This window comes from Cavia porcellus, unplaced genomic scaffold, assembly GCF_034190915.1.
Source record: "Cavia porcellus strain 051 isolate PalLab524CR breed Dunkin Hartley unplaced genomic scaffold, mCavPor4.1 scaffold_18, whole genome shotgun sequence".
NCBI lineage: Eukaryota > Metazoa > Chordata > Mammalia > Rodentia > Caviidae > Cavia > Cavia porcellus.
This window is the reverse complement of record NW_026947501.1, coordinates 62,867,431-62,885,025: the sequence shown is the minus strand read 5'-3', so window position 1 is coordinate 62,885,025 and position 17,595 is coordinate 62,867,431.

Here is a 17,595-nt window from a genome sequence, read left to right as displayed (position 1 = left end):
TATGGGAGCAATAAAACCCAAAATGTGTAGATTTTGTTGTAATAAAGAGAGGGAAAAAAAAGGGGGGGTCCTAAAGGATACAACTGCAAGTGTGTTTAGGTGTGTTAAACGGATGACCATATTAATGTTTTTGGTTGGATCATTGAACACAACTGTTTGCAGTCTCACTGTTTGAATGTCCACTTTGTATGCTTTGATCCTGTGACCTGAACCACTGTCTCTAAGCTGATAGTGTGTAATCTATTAACTGGTGATATCTTACTGTTTTTTTTTTTTTTGTAGTTCTGTATTACTTGTAAACCTTACACTGTTTTGTTTTGCTCTGTTTTTTCTCTTTTTCTTTTTAAATAAAAATTTTAAAAAATGATAATGTGATAAATGATAAAAATAATAAAAATGATAATGTGATAAATAATAAAAAATGATAAAAATAAAAGTACGTAGAGCTCTACAAATCACATGCTGGCCAGTCACCTTTTGTGCCTTTGAAGTGACAGCAACTCCCCACAGACAAAGCTTTTCCAAGCTAGTTGTCATAATGCACCCTGTAATCCTAGCACTCAGGAGGCTTACGCAGAACTATCGTAAATTTGATTCCAACCTGGTCAACATAGTGAGAACTTTGAAGAGCTGTTATGATGCACCTCACCTAGAGAGACAGTTGCGGTAGTTGCATAAACTTTTGGCATTGTGTATTTCTTCCATTTAACCATTTTAGTGTGAGGAGAGACTACACTGTGTTTTTAGGTTTACGTTTCCTCTAAATTTGAGTGACATGGCTCTGACTGTGGGGGTACCCCACCGCTCTATGTAGTGTGGAAGGAGCCAAGTTAATTTAAGCTTTTCACTTAGCTCCCTACTGCCTTCAGGATAGGGCTGAAGCTGTAGGCTTTGCCCAAGATCCCACCAGGCTCTGTTCTCAACTCACTTGGGCCATCTGCTGGTCTTCTCTTTTGCCCAGATTTTTCCTCTTTCGGGCTCTGGTCTCAGATTTTGTCCTTTCTGGCTGTTGTCCTCTCTGACTGCCCCATGCCTGATTCACACTTTCAACTTTTGGGGACACAGCTCAGCACAACACTACTTCCAAGTAGTCTTTCCTGACCCCGTGATGCAGGGGCTCATTCTGTGCCAAAATCATCCATTTGCTTGTTCACATCCCCCAGTTCTTCAGTGGTAAATGGGAGGTATGTGTTGTTCTCACATATGAACACGTAATGTCTGTTAAGTGAACAATGAAAGAACTCATCAGTAGATTAATGGGGTATCTGAAAATGTAACAAACTTAGACGTTTATCTAGGAGGGCTTTGTGATGATAATGAAGAAAATCATGATGAAGATGATGGTGATGATGGGGAAATGTCCCATGTCTCCTTTTGCTCTCCTGGCTTCAGCAAAGATGGTTCTGGAAAGCAGAACGTATTTTATGCTCAGCTCAATGCCAGTGTAAAAAGGTTACAAGGAGGTGCTCCAGGCTACTGCAAGATTCACTTCCTTTAATCATAGTAGTTACTCAGTAGCGCTCGGGGAAACTGATTAAAGCAGATGAATCACTGCAGGTTTCCATGAGAAATTGTTTGAACTCTTCCCCAAAGGCCCGGGGGGCACAAAAGTTGATATCTTGCTGGCTACCTTCCTGCTCAAACATGTTCCATGCAAATTTGATTGCTTGGTATTTCCCTCTAGATTTCCTAAATAGGGAAACTTTTACAATCCAAGAATCATGCGTGGAACATCAGGCCACCAGCAGGCCATCTGAGTCATCTTAAATTCTTATGTAACAGTAGCATGCTGGTTGACTGGGAAGGATTGATGGTGTATCTGCCAGCCAGACTGCAGAAGCCATGCCCTGGTGCAGAAAGCCACGGGTGCCAGGGATCTTGGGTGAAACGGGGCGAGGAAACCTGGATGAGGCCTCCAGCCACATTTCTCCAGCTTTGAGCAGCCACAACCACTTGAGAAAAAACCTACCATCTGGTGAAGCCCATTGATTAGCTGTCCAAAGGATGCAATGGTATTTTAAAGTCTTTTCTGCCTCTAGGGTGTCACAGGATGAGAAAGGCAATGTGAACCTATGAAAAGGCCTTCCCATGGAACATCACTCGTCCCCAGGAGCTCCACAAAGGACAGAAGCAGGTCCGCTCCTTCTCTGTACTCCCAGCACTCAGGGCCTGTGTCTAACAGACATCCCATAATGTGGTGTCGCACGAAAAAGTACTTAGATGCTGCAGCTTGGCTGGCTGTCTGATTTCATTTTTCCCACACAGCAGCCTTGAAGCTGACTCAGCCCTTTTGTACTGTAGATTTCACAGAGTGGCTTTGGAAAACAGAAAATGGATTACCTGGCAGAACAGCCAACAGTTCCTTCCCCAGCCCCAATCATGTTGGCGCCCAGCCTTTCTCTGGGTTTTGTTTTTGAACACCCATTTCCCTTGCTTCAAAAGCAGAGCTTCTCCAGGGCCCCGTGTTTTCTTGAGAACCAAGCATGAGCCGGTTCCTTAAAATAAACCTCTCTTTCTTATATATACACACATGTGTATGCATATGCGTGAATGCATGTGTGTTTGCATGTATATGAATACATGTGTATGTACATGAGTGTGTATGAATGTGCGTGTGCTGTGTGTGTTTGCATGTATAAAAATGTGGGTACATGTGTGTGTGTGTGTGAATGCATGTGTATGGTGTATGTGTTTGCCTGTGTGTGTGTGCTTCCTCAGGAGAATCCTAACTTATTAGTGTTACCTGATTTTAAAGATGAGCTTCTAGAGTAAGTGATGCCCCCTAAACCACTGCAGTCAGGAAGTGGCTCAGCGATGGTACAGTCCAATTCAGTCCCTTGACCACGTGGTTTTTGCAATTATAGAAGATGTTACGGAGGACATCCATAAAGACAAAGATGTTAGCCAGCCTCGGAGGAAGAGGGATCTGTAAGGGTGGCAAGTCGAGAAAAAGCAGATAAAAAAGATACAAAGGCTAAGAAAGTTTCAGGCCCACTTGGCTGTCACTTTCTGTACTCCCTGAGAGCCTGTGCGTGCACGTGCATACACACACACACACACACACACACACACACACACACACACGTACATATGCACACACTGCTGCTTTGTCTCAAGCCAGGCAGTACAAATCGGGATGTGAAGGTGTCTGTGGGCTTTGGGTTTGGTATAAGCTGAGTCTTTTGCTGTGGGTGCTCAGTTAACACTGAGTAAGGATCGTGACACAATCGTTTAGGACTGGGGACGCTGCAGGTGAGAGTTTCCCAGGCAAAGACTTACAGATGCCTGGGGTATAAACAGCCACCTGATGTTGTTTCTTGCCATATTGAACAATCTTGTGTTCATTTCAGTGGGTTTCTTGATAAGCTCCCGCTGTGAAGGAGTTTCCTGCAGCACTACCATCATGTAGATAGAGGAACTACAGGGTTTGCATTTGTCGCTTAGCAACCTTGAAGCATGACATGGCAATTGCTAACATGAATAAAGAACCCACCGCATTGCCACATATATTTATTCTATTGAGTTTTCAAGGGAAAATTGAGAACAAGATTTATTGTTATGGTTCATGCCTCGATGTCTCCCAGAAGCCTCATGCACTCTTACGTGGCACTTTTGAAAGGTAATTGGATTATGGGCCTTTACAGCTGACTTGCTATTAGGAGGTAAGGTCTCATCTCAAAAGGTGGTCACCAGGAATGTGACCTGGAAGGACTCATCTGCCTTCTGTCTCTGCTTCTCATACATCCTGCCATGAGCATCTCTCCTCTGCTATGCCTCTCTACCATGCTGCCCTGCCTGCTCATGGGCTAAAATGTGAACCCAAATAAACTTCTCTTCCCTTAAGTTGTGGGTGTCAGGTATTCTTGTCCCAGCCATGAGAGAAGTAACCCAGCCATTTATCTTTCAGAGTAATTAATTAATGAAGACAGCTGAATACTGAAGCCATGTCCAAGTAGACATCCAGTGGAAGGAGATGGATCGGTTTGCCATGATCGAGATTCCTTTGATTACAAGAGGCAGAAAACACAATTCATGCAACATTTACCAAAAAAAAAAAAAAAAAAGTGATTCTGTTGGCTCCTGATACTGCAAAGAATCCAAGTCCAGGCTTGGCTAGAAACGGTCTCCACTACTGCATCACATAGTATGGATATGATTACAGAAAGATCTAGTGCTGCTATCTCTCTCCATTTCTCAACTCTACTGCCCTCTTTGTTGGTTTTTGTTGGTTCCATCCTTGGAGTCACTCTCCCTACTCACAGGGAAGAGGAAAAATACTGGAAGGATCCGTCTGAGGCAGAGGGATTGTGAATGTCTTCTAGGAAGAGGTGATTAAAATCAGCTCTGAGCACATGTAAGGCAGACAATCAGGGGAGGAAAGTTGGGCATGGACCCCCCAAGTCAGTAGTAAAGGGGGGCTTGTAAAAGCTGCTAGCAGCCCAGCATGAACAGAACTAGACAGGAAGCAGAGAAATGAGTTTAAGAATTAGGAATTAGGAGTGAAAAAAAGAGCAACATAAATCAGAGCACACAGGAATTTAGAGCCTTGGAGAGGTTGGATTTTATTCCACATGGGACAGGGAGACTTTGGGGGTTATTTTGCAAGGATATGATGGATCTGTTCGTGCTTTTTAAAAACAAAAATAAAGAGAGTGGGGGTCTGGCCCTCTCTGTGAGGTGGAGAGGTGGACAGCAGGTTAGCAGCAGCGGTAGGCAGACACGGGGGAGAGAAAGTAACCTACTTCTCAATTCTTGTGCTCAGGGACTTCCGGGAGAACATGGCGGACAGATAACAGCAACTACCGGAGGCTCTCTGAAAGACTCGGCTCAGAAGCCAGGAATGGTGCGGACTAAGGAGACATAAGTCGGTAGAGATATGCTCTGCTGACTCAGGAACGAACTGGGCTGAGAGAAGCCAACTTGGAATGCAGTCCTGGTGCTAAAACAGGAACAGAAAAGACTCGGTGTGGAGGCTGGAACCGCGCCATTGTAAGCCGTGATTTGGGTTTCCCGCCGCGCGGCGGCTGGCTGCCTCTACAGTGGCTCAGCAAGGGGAGAGACGTGCAGAAGCTCTGAGAACGGCAATCTGCGAACGGCAGGGAGGTGTGCACTGACTTGTGGTGAGGTGAGTGAGAGAAACTGACACTCTACCACAGTTTGACTCCAGCAGAGGACTTTCTGGGCCCGAGCAGTCCTGCGGGAGCAGGGCGCGGTGGTGACTCCAGCCACACATCCCCCTCTCAGGCGGGATTGGTGAAAAGTCCCTGGCCTGCGTGAAGCTGCCGGCGGACCTGGTAGGCTGTCCCAACCCAGATCCCAGAGCCTGATGGTGGCCGGGAGGGGAGACGCGTAGGCTGCCTGGTCCGTAACTCCCTGGTGCCCAGCGGTGAGCGGGAACAACTAACTGGCGCAATTCGATCAGGCTGTGGCTGACTGGGAGAGAAGCTGGGCCTCTTATATAAGCTTGCATATATAAGGAACAGAGAAGAAGAGGCAGCATGGGAAGAGGCAGCAACAAGAAAGGCTCCTCGGCCCCCAATTCTGAGAAACAGGCAATAGCAGACACCACACCAATACACATAAGGCACCATATAGAGAGCCTCATAGACCAATTCAGGAATGAAGTTATCAATGACCTGAAGCTAGAAGTATGCAGAATAGTTAGAGAAATGCTAAGTACCACCCAAGAAAAAACAGGTGGTGGAATGGAAGAACAGAAAAAAAGGGGAGAATTGTTTGATGGAGAAAACAGAGAAAGCATAGAATACGTGAAGCAGGTTCAAAGGGACTACCAAGATACTAAGAAGTCTATAGAAGACTGGCATAACAGCTTGAAAGAAACTAAGGACAGACTATCTGAACTGGAGGGCAGACTTGTAATATGGGAGAATGAAATGAAAAACTTCTTAAAAATAACAAAGAAACAAACAGCAATAATACAAAGACAAGAAGATGATAAGAGGATCCATAACTTAAGGATTAAGAACATAAAAGAAGAAGTAGGGACACAAACAAGTGAACTACAAAAGCTACTCACAGAAATAATCCAGGAGAATTTTCCTAATTTAGCAAAAGGTAAGGATACTCAGATGTATGAGGCATACAGGACCCCAGCTACCTACAACCCAAACAGAGCAACACCCAGGCATATAATAATAAAAATTCCAGAAATTCAATACAAGAACAGAATATTAAAAGCTGTAAGAGACAAGAAACAGACCACTTACAAGGGAACACCCATCAGAATTACAGCAGATTTCTCTGCACAAACCATCAAATCACGAAGAGCGTGGGGGGAAATAATTCAAGCATTGAAAGATAATAATCTCCAGCCAAGATTGAGATATCCTGCACAACTGTCCCTGGAAATTGATGGAAAAACAAGGTGCTTCCAGGATAAAGAAGAACTGGGGGAATTTGCAACCACCAATTCAACTCTACAGAGAGTATTGCAGGATATTCTAAAAAAAGAAAAATACAAAGAATGCAGAAATAATGGCAGAGAGGCCACAATGAATGGAGCAGAGAACAAAATGAAGAAGACAAACTGACAGCTACGGACAGAAAAAGAGCTTAACAGAAATGAGGCAGAGAAGATTGGATGATAGGAACAGCTATTTTGGAGAAAATGACATCTTAATAGGTAATACAGATTTAGTATCATCTTGTTTTGAAGTCTCATCTAGCTTTTGTCCTTCTGTCTCCAATGGTCTAAATAGGCTGTATCTTATTGGATTTTATTATGTACGATAGTATAAGCAAAAACCTTTTAAAGACAAGGAGATTATACAGAAACCATTGTTCATTTTGTTAGTTGATTCTAAATACTCTGTAATACTGTCATTCCCTTGAATGGTTTTACATTGTTTTGATATACTTAATGCTACAGTATACGAAGTTGTACTCAAGGATTTCAAAGAAAGAAACAATATGGTAACTACGTTTAGGTTAGGATTATCTGGTGGTGAAACCCTATTCTGCTTAAATGGTTATGTTTTGATCTGCGCTGTTTCGTTGTTATGCCCTCTTTTATCTCAATCTCCACTCCATTATTTACTTTTTTATCTTTATCCTTTTAATTAAAGGAAAAAAAAATAGCAGGATATATTATAGTAACCCACTTTGACTTTTCATTACCTTGATTTAAAGCCCTGTATTACTCTCACCATCTGGTTTTTAACTGATGTTCCCCTATTCTGTTTTGCTGGATAGTATCAGGTTCGAAAGTTTAGGCATCAGCTGTGAAGATAATGAGATTCATTATGACGCCCATTCTTGTTGACTTTTATCTACTTTTGAAGACTACAATGTCTCCAATGTTTTGGTTTTGTCGGTTTTATTCTTTACTGTTTTGTTCAATTGTATTATAACTAATGATATAGGCAATTCTATTAGAGATAGCGGGAGGCATTATGGTAACCATTGTTGATCACCTTGTATTATGTTTTTACATTATCTATTATGTCCACCCTTTTGACTTGACCGATTCTGTTCTGTTATGTCACATTTGGTTTTACTCTCTTCCAAAAAAGTAATAAGAACCGTGGGAGCAATGAAACCCAAAATGTGTAATAGTCATGGTACAAAAGAGAGGAAAAGAAAGTGCTCCAAACTATATAACTGCATGTATATTCAAGTGTATAAGATAGAAAATGATATCACAGAGTTTTATTGGATCAATGAACAGAACTGTTTGCAGTATCATTGATGGAATGTCCACTTTACAAGCTTTAATTTTGTGACTTGAACAATTATTTCTAAGATGACAATATGTAATCCATTAACTAGTGATTTCCTACTGTTCATTTTTTTTCTGTAAATCTGTATAACTTGTACCCTTTCCCTGCTTTTTTTTTCTTTTCTCCTTAAATAAAATTAAAAAAAAAATGAAAAAAAAAAAAAAAAAAAAAAAAAAAAAAAAAAAACAAAAATAAAAACCACACTTTGAATGTCAAGTAGAGAACTGGTTGTAGGCAAATGGAAACCAGAAGCCATTCTGAGCCAGGTGACAGGGATGTGATTTGATGGCAGAGGCCACAAGACACGATCATGGGTCAGATGTCAGGATAAGGAACTCAGGGGGCAAGGATGGGCCCCAAGTTTCCCACCTGAATGGACAGAGACTCAATAGTGCCACAGGCAGAGGTGGAACAGTCAGGAAGGAGCACACTGGACCTGCTTTCTTTGGAGGCTACTAGATGTCCAAGTGATACGGCAAGTGGGCATTTGGTCTGTGAGATTGGCTTCGGGGTTGCCAAAAATGTGGATGACTAACTAGCCCATGGCTTTGAGGAGTGATCCTGGGACTTTCCAACACACAGAGGTTGGGAAGAGGATGCATGGCCAGCACAGGTGACTGTAAGATAGAGACAGACCAACATTGTACAACCAATGGCCGCTGACACAGATTAAATGCAACGAGCTCTGAGAGCTGACACATGGAACTCAGACTCCCAGGAACCACTTTCTAAAATAAAAATAAAATAAATAATAAACTGCTTTCTGTGAATTGCTGACCTTGTGCCATGCAGTCCCATTCCTCCCACTAATGGTAGGAGAATGAGTCTACATGGTAGTTAAAGCTTGGTTCTTTTTGGGTCGTAGTTAGGACTCCCTTCGTTCACAGAGAAAGTTGCTCCCTCGGGTTCTTTGCTCCCTCTCTGCAGTTCCTTCTCATCATCTTCTCAGAAAGGTGTCTGGGGTAAGACGGGTCCACTGGTCTTTGTTCACTGTGGTGTCTCTGAGATGTGGCTCCTGCTGGCTGCTTGTCTGCTATTGAACTGTGGAACCAGAAAATGGGCCTCTTGTGTCCCCAGTTCTGCCCGCACTTTCCGAGGTGGGGAATACAAGAGCTCGGATGGCTTTCACTGCCCTCCTGAAATCCCCCTGCCAGACCACTCCACTGTAGAGCCAGCTTGACCAGACAGACTGTCTCTGGGGTGTCTTGCAATTTGCCTGAGCAATGCTTCAAGTAAGGGACCAGACAAGGTCCTTTCTATTGTCCTTCCTCCTCCAGTCCATCCCTGAGGGGCACCTGGGACACTTGGTCTGGTCCCTTTTGCTCTAATCTTCCTGCTTTTCATCTTCCTACTCTGAGACTTTCCAGTCACCTCAGTGCCCAGGTCTCTGCTCCAGCGGTGCTGTTAATGGGTTCCCAGGTGGACCAGGCTACCTTGTGAGAAGTAAAGGGGAGCTTTCCAAAGTGGACTCTAGAAATTCAACTCTGAGAAGTCTTCCTCACAGAGCAAAAAATCCACTGACCCCGCGAAGCCTGAACCCACAGCGAGATGTGCTCACTCTCCCATTTCTCTCTGACTACAGCTAAGTAAGAGTCTCCCCCTTTCAGGGCTCATGCTGTTAGCATGGGCCCCTGCCCCTAGGTGTTCAGGATACTCTTCCCATCTCAAGTTCCTTCCTCCGTCTGCAGAGTTGCTTTTGCCAGGGGAGGAAACACGCACCGATTCTAAGACTAGAACAAGGACAATTGTTCATGCATATGTGTGTGTCTGTGTGTGTGTGTATGCACAGGGGGGTGGATTCTGCCTTACACTGCTTCACAGGTGATGGTCGTCACCCTATCAAGAAGTCCTTTAGGAATCCACCCCTCTATCAGTAAAGCTAAGTTTCAGGGTGTTTAAATGCAATGTAGAGATGGAAGCTGCCATCAAAGCCGGAGCTGCACCTGGATGTTGGGGTGTGGTACGGGACATGCCAAGGCCTCAGCCCTGACGATCCTTTCCTGCCTCATCCAGAATGAGTGACTCAGGCTTGCACAACTTGGAAGCCCCAGCCTGAAGGAAGCAAGGGACAGGTACCAGCTAGCAGATCCGAAGCTTGGCCTCTCTGGGACATCTAGATGATAGAGCCATCTCTCAGTACGTCAACAGTCAGTCACTGCTAAGAATGCACCTGCAGGTGACAGTCAAATGGGCGAGCTCCCTCAGGGAAGTGACTGGTGACAGGCCTCCTGCCTTGGGCAGGGTACATGTACTCAGCTCTCATGCAGCAAGATCTCTTTGTCAATTATTTCACATTTAGTATTTAAATATCACAAATATGCCCTATTAACTTTTCAAAGGTTAATGAATGAACAAAATATTGAAACAATATAAATCACATAATATAAAAAGACAGACTTCTTTCCCTGGTTTGTTTCCTTCACAATTCTGCCCTGGTCAGTCTCTTGTATTTCCTTCCAGAAACAGATTAGGAGTATGTAAACATATCCCTGCAGATGTGTCCATATTTTCTTGTATGAAACAGTCTATCCAGTACATGCTGTTTTGCATTTTTTGCCTTTTCTCCTTGAATCTGATTTCACACCAGCTCATAAGATCTACTTTATTCCTCGCCACAGTCACAAGCCCTGGGTGAGGGGATGGAATGTATCATGTCACTTCCCTACCGACTATTTTTTAGGTTGTTTCCAGATTGTGCTATTATAAATGATGCAACACTAATCAGTCACACATGTACGTTATTTATCACACAGATGAGTCCCTCTGAGGACAATTGTCTACCAGTGGGTTTGCTTGGTGAAAAGGTTTGCTCATTTAAAAGTATGATTGGATGAGGCCACTTGCTTTTCAAAGAGGCTGCAGTAGGTACACCAGTAGAGCAAGAATATGCCTGCTTTAAAACATTCTGTGCATCCATTCTTAAGCAATCAGAGACTTAAGCTGGAATCAGGACTGGAAGTGCCTTTTGCCCAAAGTTCAGGTTTCATCAGTGTAGGAGAAAGAGCTCTGGTCTAAAAATCCCAGCTCCTGTGTTCTAATCCTTGCTCTCCAGTCCCCTTCAAAGGTCTTGGACCACTGATTTCCTTTTTCTGGGGCTCAAGTGTCCCATTTGATGAAAAGATCTTTGAAATACAGAAATGCTGCCTCTAGGGCTCCAGATCTGAGTCCCAGGTCTTCTGACTGCCCAGGGTCCTCCAGGCACAAACACAGCTCAGTCAGCAAGTGCTGCCCACACCCCACCATAACCCAAGCTCCATGTCTTAGGTGCCTAGGAGAGAGATCAAAGGTAAAGGAGAGCACGGGGATAGGCAGCAAACTGAAGGAATTAGTGAGCAAAAAATGCTAGTAGGTAATTAATACGGTGTTGTATTGAGTGGCATAAACTACAGGGGCTGAGAACATTCCGAGGATGGAGATCTGACACTAGACACTGAGTGCCATCAGTGGGCTCATAAAAAGATGCCATTTGTCTAAGAGTTTAAAGATAGGTAGATCTGGATGCATCCTAAGATAGGAAGTCAGCGGACACTTTAGAAAGGAAACCAGGGGCACACAGGCCAGAGAAGGAAGGCGGGGAGGGGTGAATGTCCAATGATCCTAACAGAGAAAGTGTCCCCACAACAGATGAGATTGTGCCTTTATCACCTGCTCCCAAAATTTTGAAGAACAATGAACTCTTTATTCTACAGCTCATCACCTGCCAGTCTCGCCCAACTTTTTTTTTTAAATTTTATTTAAGGAGAAAAAAGAAAAAAAAAAAAAAAACAGAAAAAGGGTACAAGATATACAGAATTTCAGAAAAATAAACAGTAGGAAATCACTAGTTAATTACATATTGTCATCTTAGAAATAGTTGTTGAAGTTACAAAATTAAAGCATATAGAGGGGACTTTCAAACAGTGAGACTGCAAACCGTTCTGTTCAATGATCCAACAAAACTCAGTAATATGGTTATCTATCTTATACACTTAAATATATATGCAGTTATATCTTTTAGAGAACTTTCTTTTCCTTTCTTTTGTACAATGACAATTACACATTTTGAGTTTTATTACTCCCACAGTTCTTATTACTTTTTTTTTTTGAAGAAAGTAAAACCAAATGTGACATACCAGGACAGAGTCAGTCAAATCAAAAGGATGGACATAATACATAATGTAAAAACAAAATACAAGGTGATCAACAATGGTTACCATAATGCCTCTTGTGATCTTAAAAAGAATTGCCTATATCATCAGTTATAATAAAATTGAACAAAACAGTAAAGAATAAGACAAATAAACCAAAACCTTGGAGACATTAGAGGATTTCAAAAGAAGATAATAGTCAACCAGAATGGGCGTCACAATGAATCTTATTGTCTTCATAGTTGTTGCCTATACTTTTGAACTTGGTACTATCAAGCATAACAGAATAGAGGAAAATCAGTCAAAACAAGACAGTGAGAGCAATACAGGGTTTCAAATCAAGTTAATGGAAATCAAAGTGGATTACTATAATATACCCTGCTATTTTTACTTATTTTTCCCTTAAATAAAAGGATAAAAATGAAAAAGTAGATAATAAAAAGGAGATTGAGATAAAAAAGAGAGCATAACAACAAAACAGCACAGGTCAAAACATAGCCATTTAAGCAAAATAGTGTTTCACCACAAGATAATCTTGACATAATAGTAGTTACCATAGTGTCTCTTCCCTTAAAATCTTTGGGTATAACTTCGTATACTGTAGCATCAAGCATATCAAGATAATGTAAAAACCGTTCAAGAGAATGACAGTATTACAGGGTATTTAGAATCAACTAACAGAAAATGAACAATGGTTTCTGTATAATCTCCGGGTCTATAAAAGTTTTTGTTTATATTATCACATATAATAAAATCCAATAAGATACAACATGTTAAAACCGATGGAGACAGAAGAACAAAAGCTTGATGGGACTTCAAGAGGATATTAAATCAGCACTACCCATTATGATGTCTTGTTTTCTCCAAAATGGCTGTTCCTACCATCCAACCTTCTCTGCCTCATTTTTGTTGAGCTCTTTTTCTGTAATTAGTTGTCAGTTTGTCCTCTTCGTTTTGCTTTCTGCTCCGTTCATTGTGGCCGCTCTGCCACTGTTTCTGGAATCTTTGTATCTTTCATTTTTAGAATATCCTGCAGTAATCTCTGTAGAGTTGAATTGGTGGTTGCAAATTCCCCTAGCTCCTCTTTATCCTGGAAGCACCTTGTTTTTCCATCAATTTCTAGGGACAGTTGTGCAGGATATATCAATCTTGGCTGGAGGTTATTATCTTTCAAAGCTTGAATTATTTCCCCCTACGCTCTTCGTGATTTGATGGTTTGTGCCGAGAAGTCTGCTCTAATTCTGATGGGTGTTCCCTTGTAAGTGATCTGTTTCTTGTCTTTGACGGTTTTTACTATTCTGTTCTTATATTGGATTTCTGGAATTTTGATTATTATATGCCTGGGTGTAGCTCTGTTTGAGTTGTAGGTAGCTGGGGTCCTGTATGCCTCATACATCTGAGTATCTTTACCTTTTGCTAAATTAGGGAAATTCTCCTGGATTATTTCTGTGAGTAGCTTTTGTAGTTCATTTGTTTGAGTCCCTACTTCTTCTTTTATGTTTTTAATTCTTAAGTTATAGATCCTCTTGTCATCTTCTAGTCTTTGTATTATTGCTGTTTGTTTTCTTGTTATTTTTAAGAAGTTTTTCATTTCATGCTCCCACCTTACCAATCTGTCCTCCAGTTCTGAAAATCTATCCTTAGTTTCTTTCAAGCTGTTATGCCAGCTTTCAATAGAGTTTTTAGTTTCCTGGTGATCTCTTTGAACCTGCTTCACGTATTCTATCTTTTCTCTATTTTCTCCATCAAACAATTCTCCTCTTTTTTTCTGTTCTTCCATTCCATCATCTTTTTTTTTTCTTGAGCGGTGCTTAGCTCCTGACTTCTTATCCTCCTATTCCTTCTCGTCTCTCCTACCCACTTGCCTCCCACTTGTTTCAGCCACAGAATCATTGCCCTGGCCACTCTCCCTGACTGGAAAACTCTTTCCCAGGACACCAGCAAACTTACATCTTCTTTGTGTTTTCAGTAATCACACTTTGGTGTTACCCAAATCCAATGCTCATGCTGTGCATTACATCACACACACACACCCAAAAAAAAGCCTGGCTCCTTGCTTCACCTCTTAACTCGTAAATTTTGTTCTAGCAGTGAGTAGTACAGACATTGGATTCTGATGCTGCAGAGATCCTTACCAAGAACCATGACCTGCTTCTGCCTCTCTGGCACTCATGGTTTATCTCGGCTGTGCCTGTCATGAATTAATAAGGGTCTTTGCTTCGGTAAAAATAGAAACTAAATGCTAAAGCACAAAAACAGGGGGAAAGGCTTGAATTGGCAAGTTAGGGAGGACACAGGGAATGACTCCAGCTTAGGCAGCTGCAGGGGCCACACTCTGAGACAGGGCTGCAGATGGGCCCAAGAGCCAGCTTTAGGGATCACTGGTGGGCTGGGGTGTGGCTGATTGTCACCTCAGTCCTGGCACCAAAGCTCTGGACTCCTTGTGATGGAAGGACAGTTTTGATTTTAGGAAAGGATTGCTTTTGTTGGTGGTGGTCTCACTAATGTGGGAGATCTCTCCTGGAACCCACAAGATCACAGGTTCAGGACAACAGCTGGAGGCCTCTGGGCATACCTGAATGTCCCTAGAATCCTCGTCTTGGTGTCCTCAGTCTTGAAGTGGTATGAGTTCCTGTTAACTTCAAGGCTAACCAGCCCTGTCCGGCTGCCTCCAGGATAGACCCTCTCTCTATGAGCCATATACACCTATGCTGAGCTGCAAAGGGATTTGTCCTGAGGTTTATGGAACAAAGGGTACAAAGTGCCCAGGTTGAGCTTTGAGCTGCTTTTACTCACTCACTGGGCATCTGTAGCCCCAAGCTAAGTCATAGTTCATAGCCAAAATGGCTTTTTAAGTCTCTGACCCTTGAAGAAGAAACCCAAATCATGCTTTTTAATGAGTGGCAGGCATGGCTGAGAATCTCACTCATTCCCAACGCTATGGTGGCCCCTGACTACACCATGTCACTTTATCTTTCCACAAAATTGTTTTCTTACAGTTATTGCCTATTGCCCATCTTCACATTTCTCCATGAATGCATGGATTATTATCTGACTATTGCACTATTTTGAAAACTGCCCATTCAATATGTTGGTTGAATGAATGAATGAATGAATGAATGAATGAATGAGGGTATTTTCCAGTGAGAGGCATGGAGATAAAATGCACTGAGCAGTAACCCACAAGGTAGGTGTTTTTCCTCATCTGATTTCCATGCTTTAGGAAACTGGGGCAGTCGTTAGGTGAACAGCACTGATCTGATACACATTAAGAGCTGACAGCACGGTGGTTGCACCTGGAGCTTGGCCTCCTGGCTGTTGCTTGGCAGTCCTGAAAACCACTGTCCCCAAAACTCGTTTCCTCATCTGCAAAAGCTCCCAGGAGAGGCACAGGAAGCAGTCGAGGTCGCATTTAGCAGGAAGCTTGCCACCTTAGAAGCACATAATGAGAATCTCTCGGGCGGTGGGGTGGGGGTGGCCCTCACGCCTTGGGGACCCACTGAGCCCCACCGGAACCAGGTGATCTTCCTCCTCAGGCTCCATTTCCTCTTCCCAAAGCCGCCTCTCTGGGACAGGTTTTGCCAAGAAACAAACAAACAAAAAAAGCCAGTTCTGGTCTCAAGAAAACAAAATTAAAACTTCAAAGCCAGCACAGGGACAAATTTCATTTTTTAAAAATGCCTCCTCCTTCTCCGCCTGTCCCAACCAGCTCAGAGGAGGGGACCCTGGGGATGCAGGGGGCAGGCGCTGGCAGCAGGTTCAGCGCGTGGACAGGTGAAGAGGGCGGGCACTGCAGGGGCGGGGCCAGGCACCTGCCGAGGCTGCGGCCCCGCTGATTGGCCTTGCGCGCATCGGGCGACATCAGGTGGGGGCGGAGCCGGCGGGGTGGGGCGGGGCGGGCTGCTTTGGGCGCCACCTCCCAGGTGGGTGCGTCCCTTCTCCCAGGTGCGGTTAGGCAAGCGCCTGAGTCATCCAGCCTCACTGCTGCCAAGTGGGTGACTAAGTCTGCTAGGAAGGTGGCGGCTGAAAGTGAATTTGGAAAGAATGACAAAGCTTTGCTCCCGACTCCATAAAAGCTCTGTCGCATCTGCTAAATACCAGCACTGTGCTATGTGCCTTGCAGGTTGAGTTCTCCCAGGAACCTTAAAAAGTAACTTAAACCCTAAAAACTATTTCACACCAGCCTGAAGCTCACCGGTCCTCTTGCCTCAGCCTCGCGAGTGCTGGGAGTACACGCGTGTGCCCTCACGCTTGACAAGGGGGTATTTTTAATTCCCACTTTATAGATGAGGGAACTGAGGCAGAGAGGTTAAGAACTCTCCACCCACCAGCGGGTGACAGTGTCGGTGGGTCCATCCGGAGCCCTTTACCTGAAGCTCCACTATCCTCTATTTTGTTTTTAAGGATATAAATTGTCTTGAATCAGCATCTTCTATTTACCCCAGACTTGGTAAGGACTTTAAGGCAATTTCCTGCCTTGTGGATGGGACAAGGAGCCCACACAGACCTTTCTGCCAGAAAAGCACCCCCACTTCCCACACTCCGGCATCTTCTGTTCTTTATGGCACTGAATGAGTAGGTTAGACCTCGAGAGAGATCTTCACTCCCCTCCCATTCTAGATAGTTCTCCAGGCATCCCAGAAAGAGGGGCCCTATTTATTATTGTCGCTGTTGTTATTTGTTTTTGAGACAGGGTCTCACTTTGTAGCCCAGGCTGGCCTTGAACTCTCAATAATGCTGCTGCCTCAGCCTCCAAGTGCTGGGGTCACAAGCAAACACCACCGTGTGCCTTTCAAAGGGGCTCCTTAAAGCACTGCTTGCAGGTTTGACTCAGCTGATGTCCTCTCCAGGGATGTGGCCCTGCTCTGCTGACCTGATCTCACATACTGGCCTCAGGACCCCTTTACTATGTTAAAATTATTGAAAACCCCCCAGAGCTCCTTGTTTCTGTGAGTCATGGCTATTAATATTTACTGTGTTGGGAATTAGAACAGAGGAAATTGAAAACCATCCCTTTAAACAATAATAATACCATGACAGATTCACAAAAACAGTTCTATGAAAAACAACTAAATTTTGCAAAAGCAATTGTAATTGTAAGACTGGCATTGTTTTGCAAATCTTCTGCCTGGATTAGTGTGGCCCCAGCTGCATCTGCAGTCCATCTCTTGAGACAGACCACTGTCACCACTGGAAAATTCTACTGCTACTCCAGAGGGCAAAGTAGAGGAGAATAATATGTTTGTCTACTGGGATGAGACTTGTGACTGGGTTTCAGGTGTCCCCACCTCACAGTGGAAACAGCTGGCTGCTTCTAGAATGTTTAGCTGTGTTTTCCTTTATCTTATCTGTTTGCTTTTCTTTTCTGTTTCACGGTCTGCCGGTCACTTCTGCTCGGGCTGATTGTTTAGATAGGATTGTACGTGTTCTTGATGTGAGACAGAAAAAGAACACAAGTAACTCCCTACACTAAGCAAACTGGAGCCATTAAAAAATACTTTTTCACTGTTCATCTTGGCACACTGCTGTAATCCCAGCACTCAGGAGACTGAGGCAGAATGATTATCTCAAGTTTGAGGGTAGCCTGGGCAATACAGTGAGTTGAAGGCCTGCCTCAACTACATAGCCAGATCCTGCCTCAAGCAAAAAAAAAAAAAAAAAAAAAAAAAAAAATTCCATACCGATTTGCTTGCCAACAATAAATCAGAAACCTGTAGTAATTTTATATG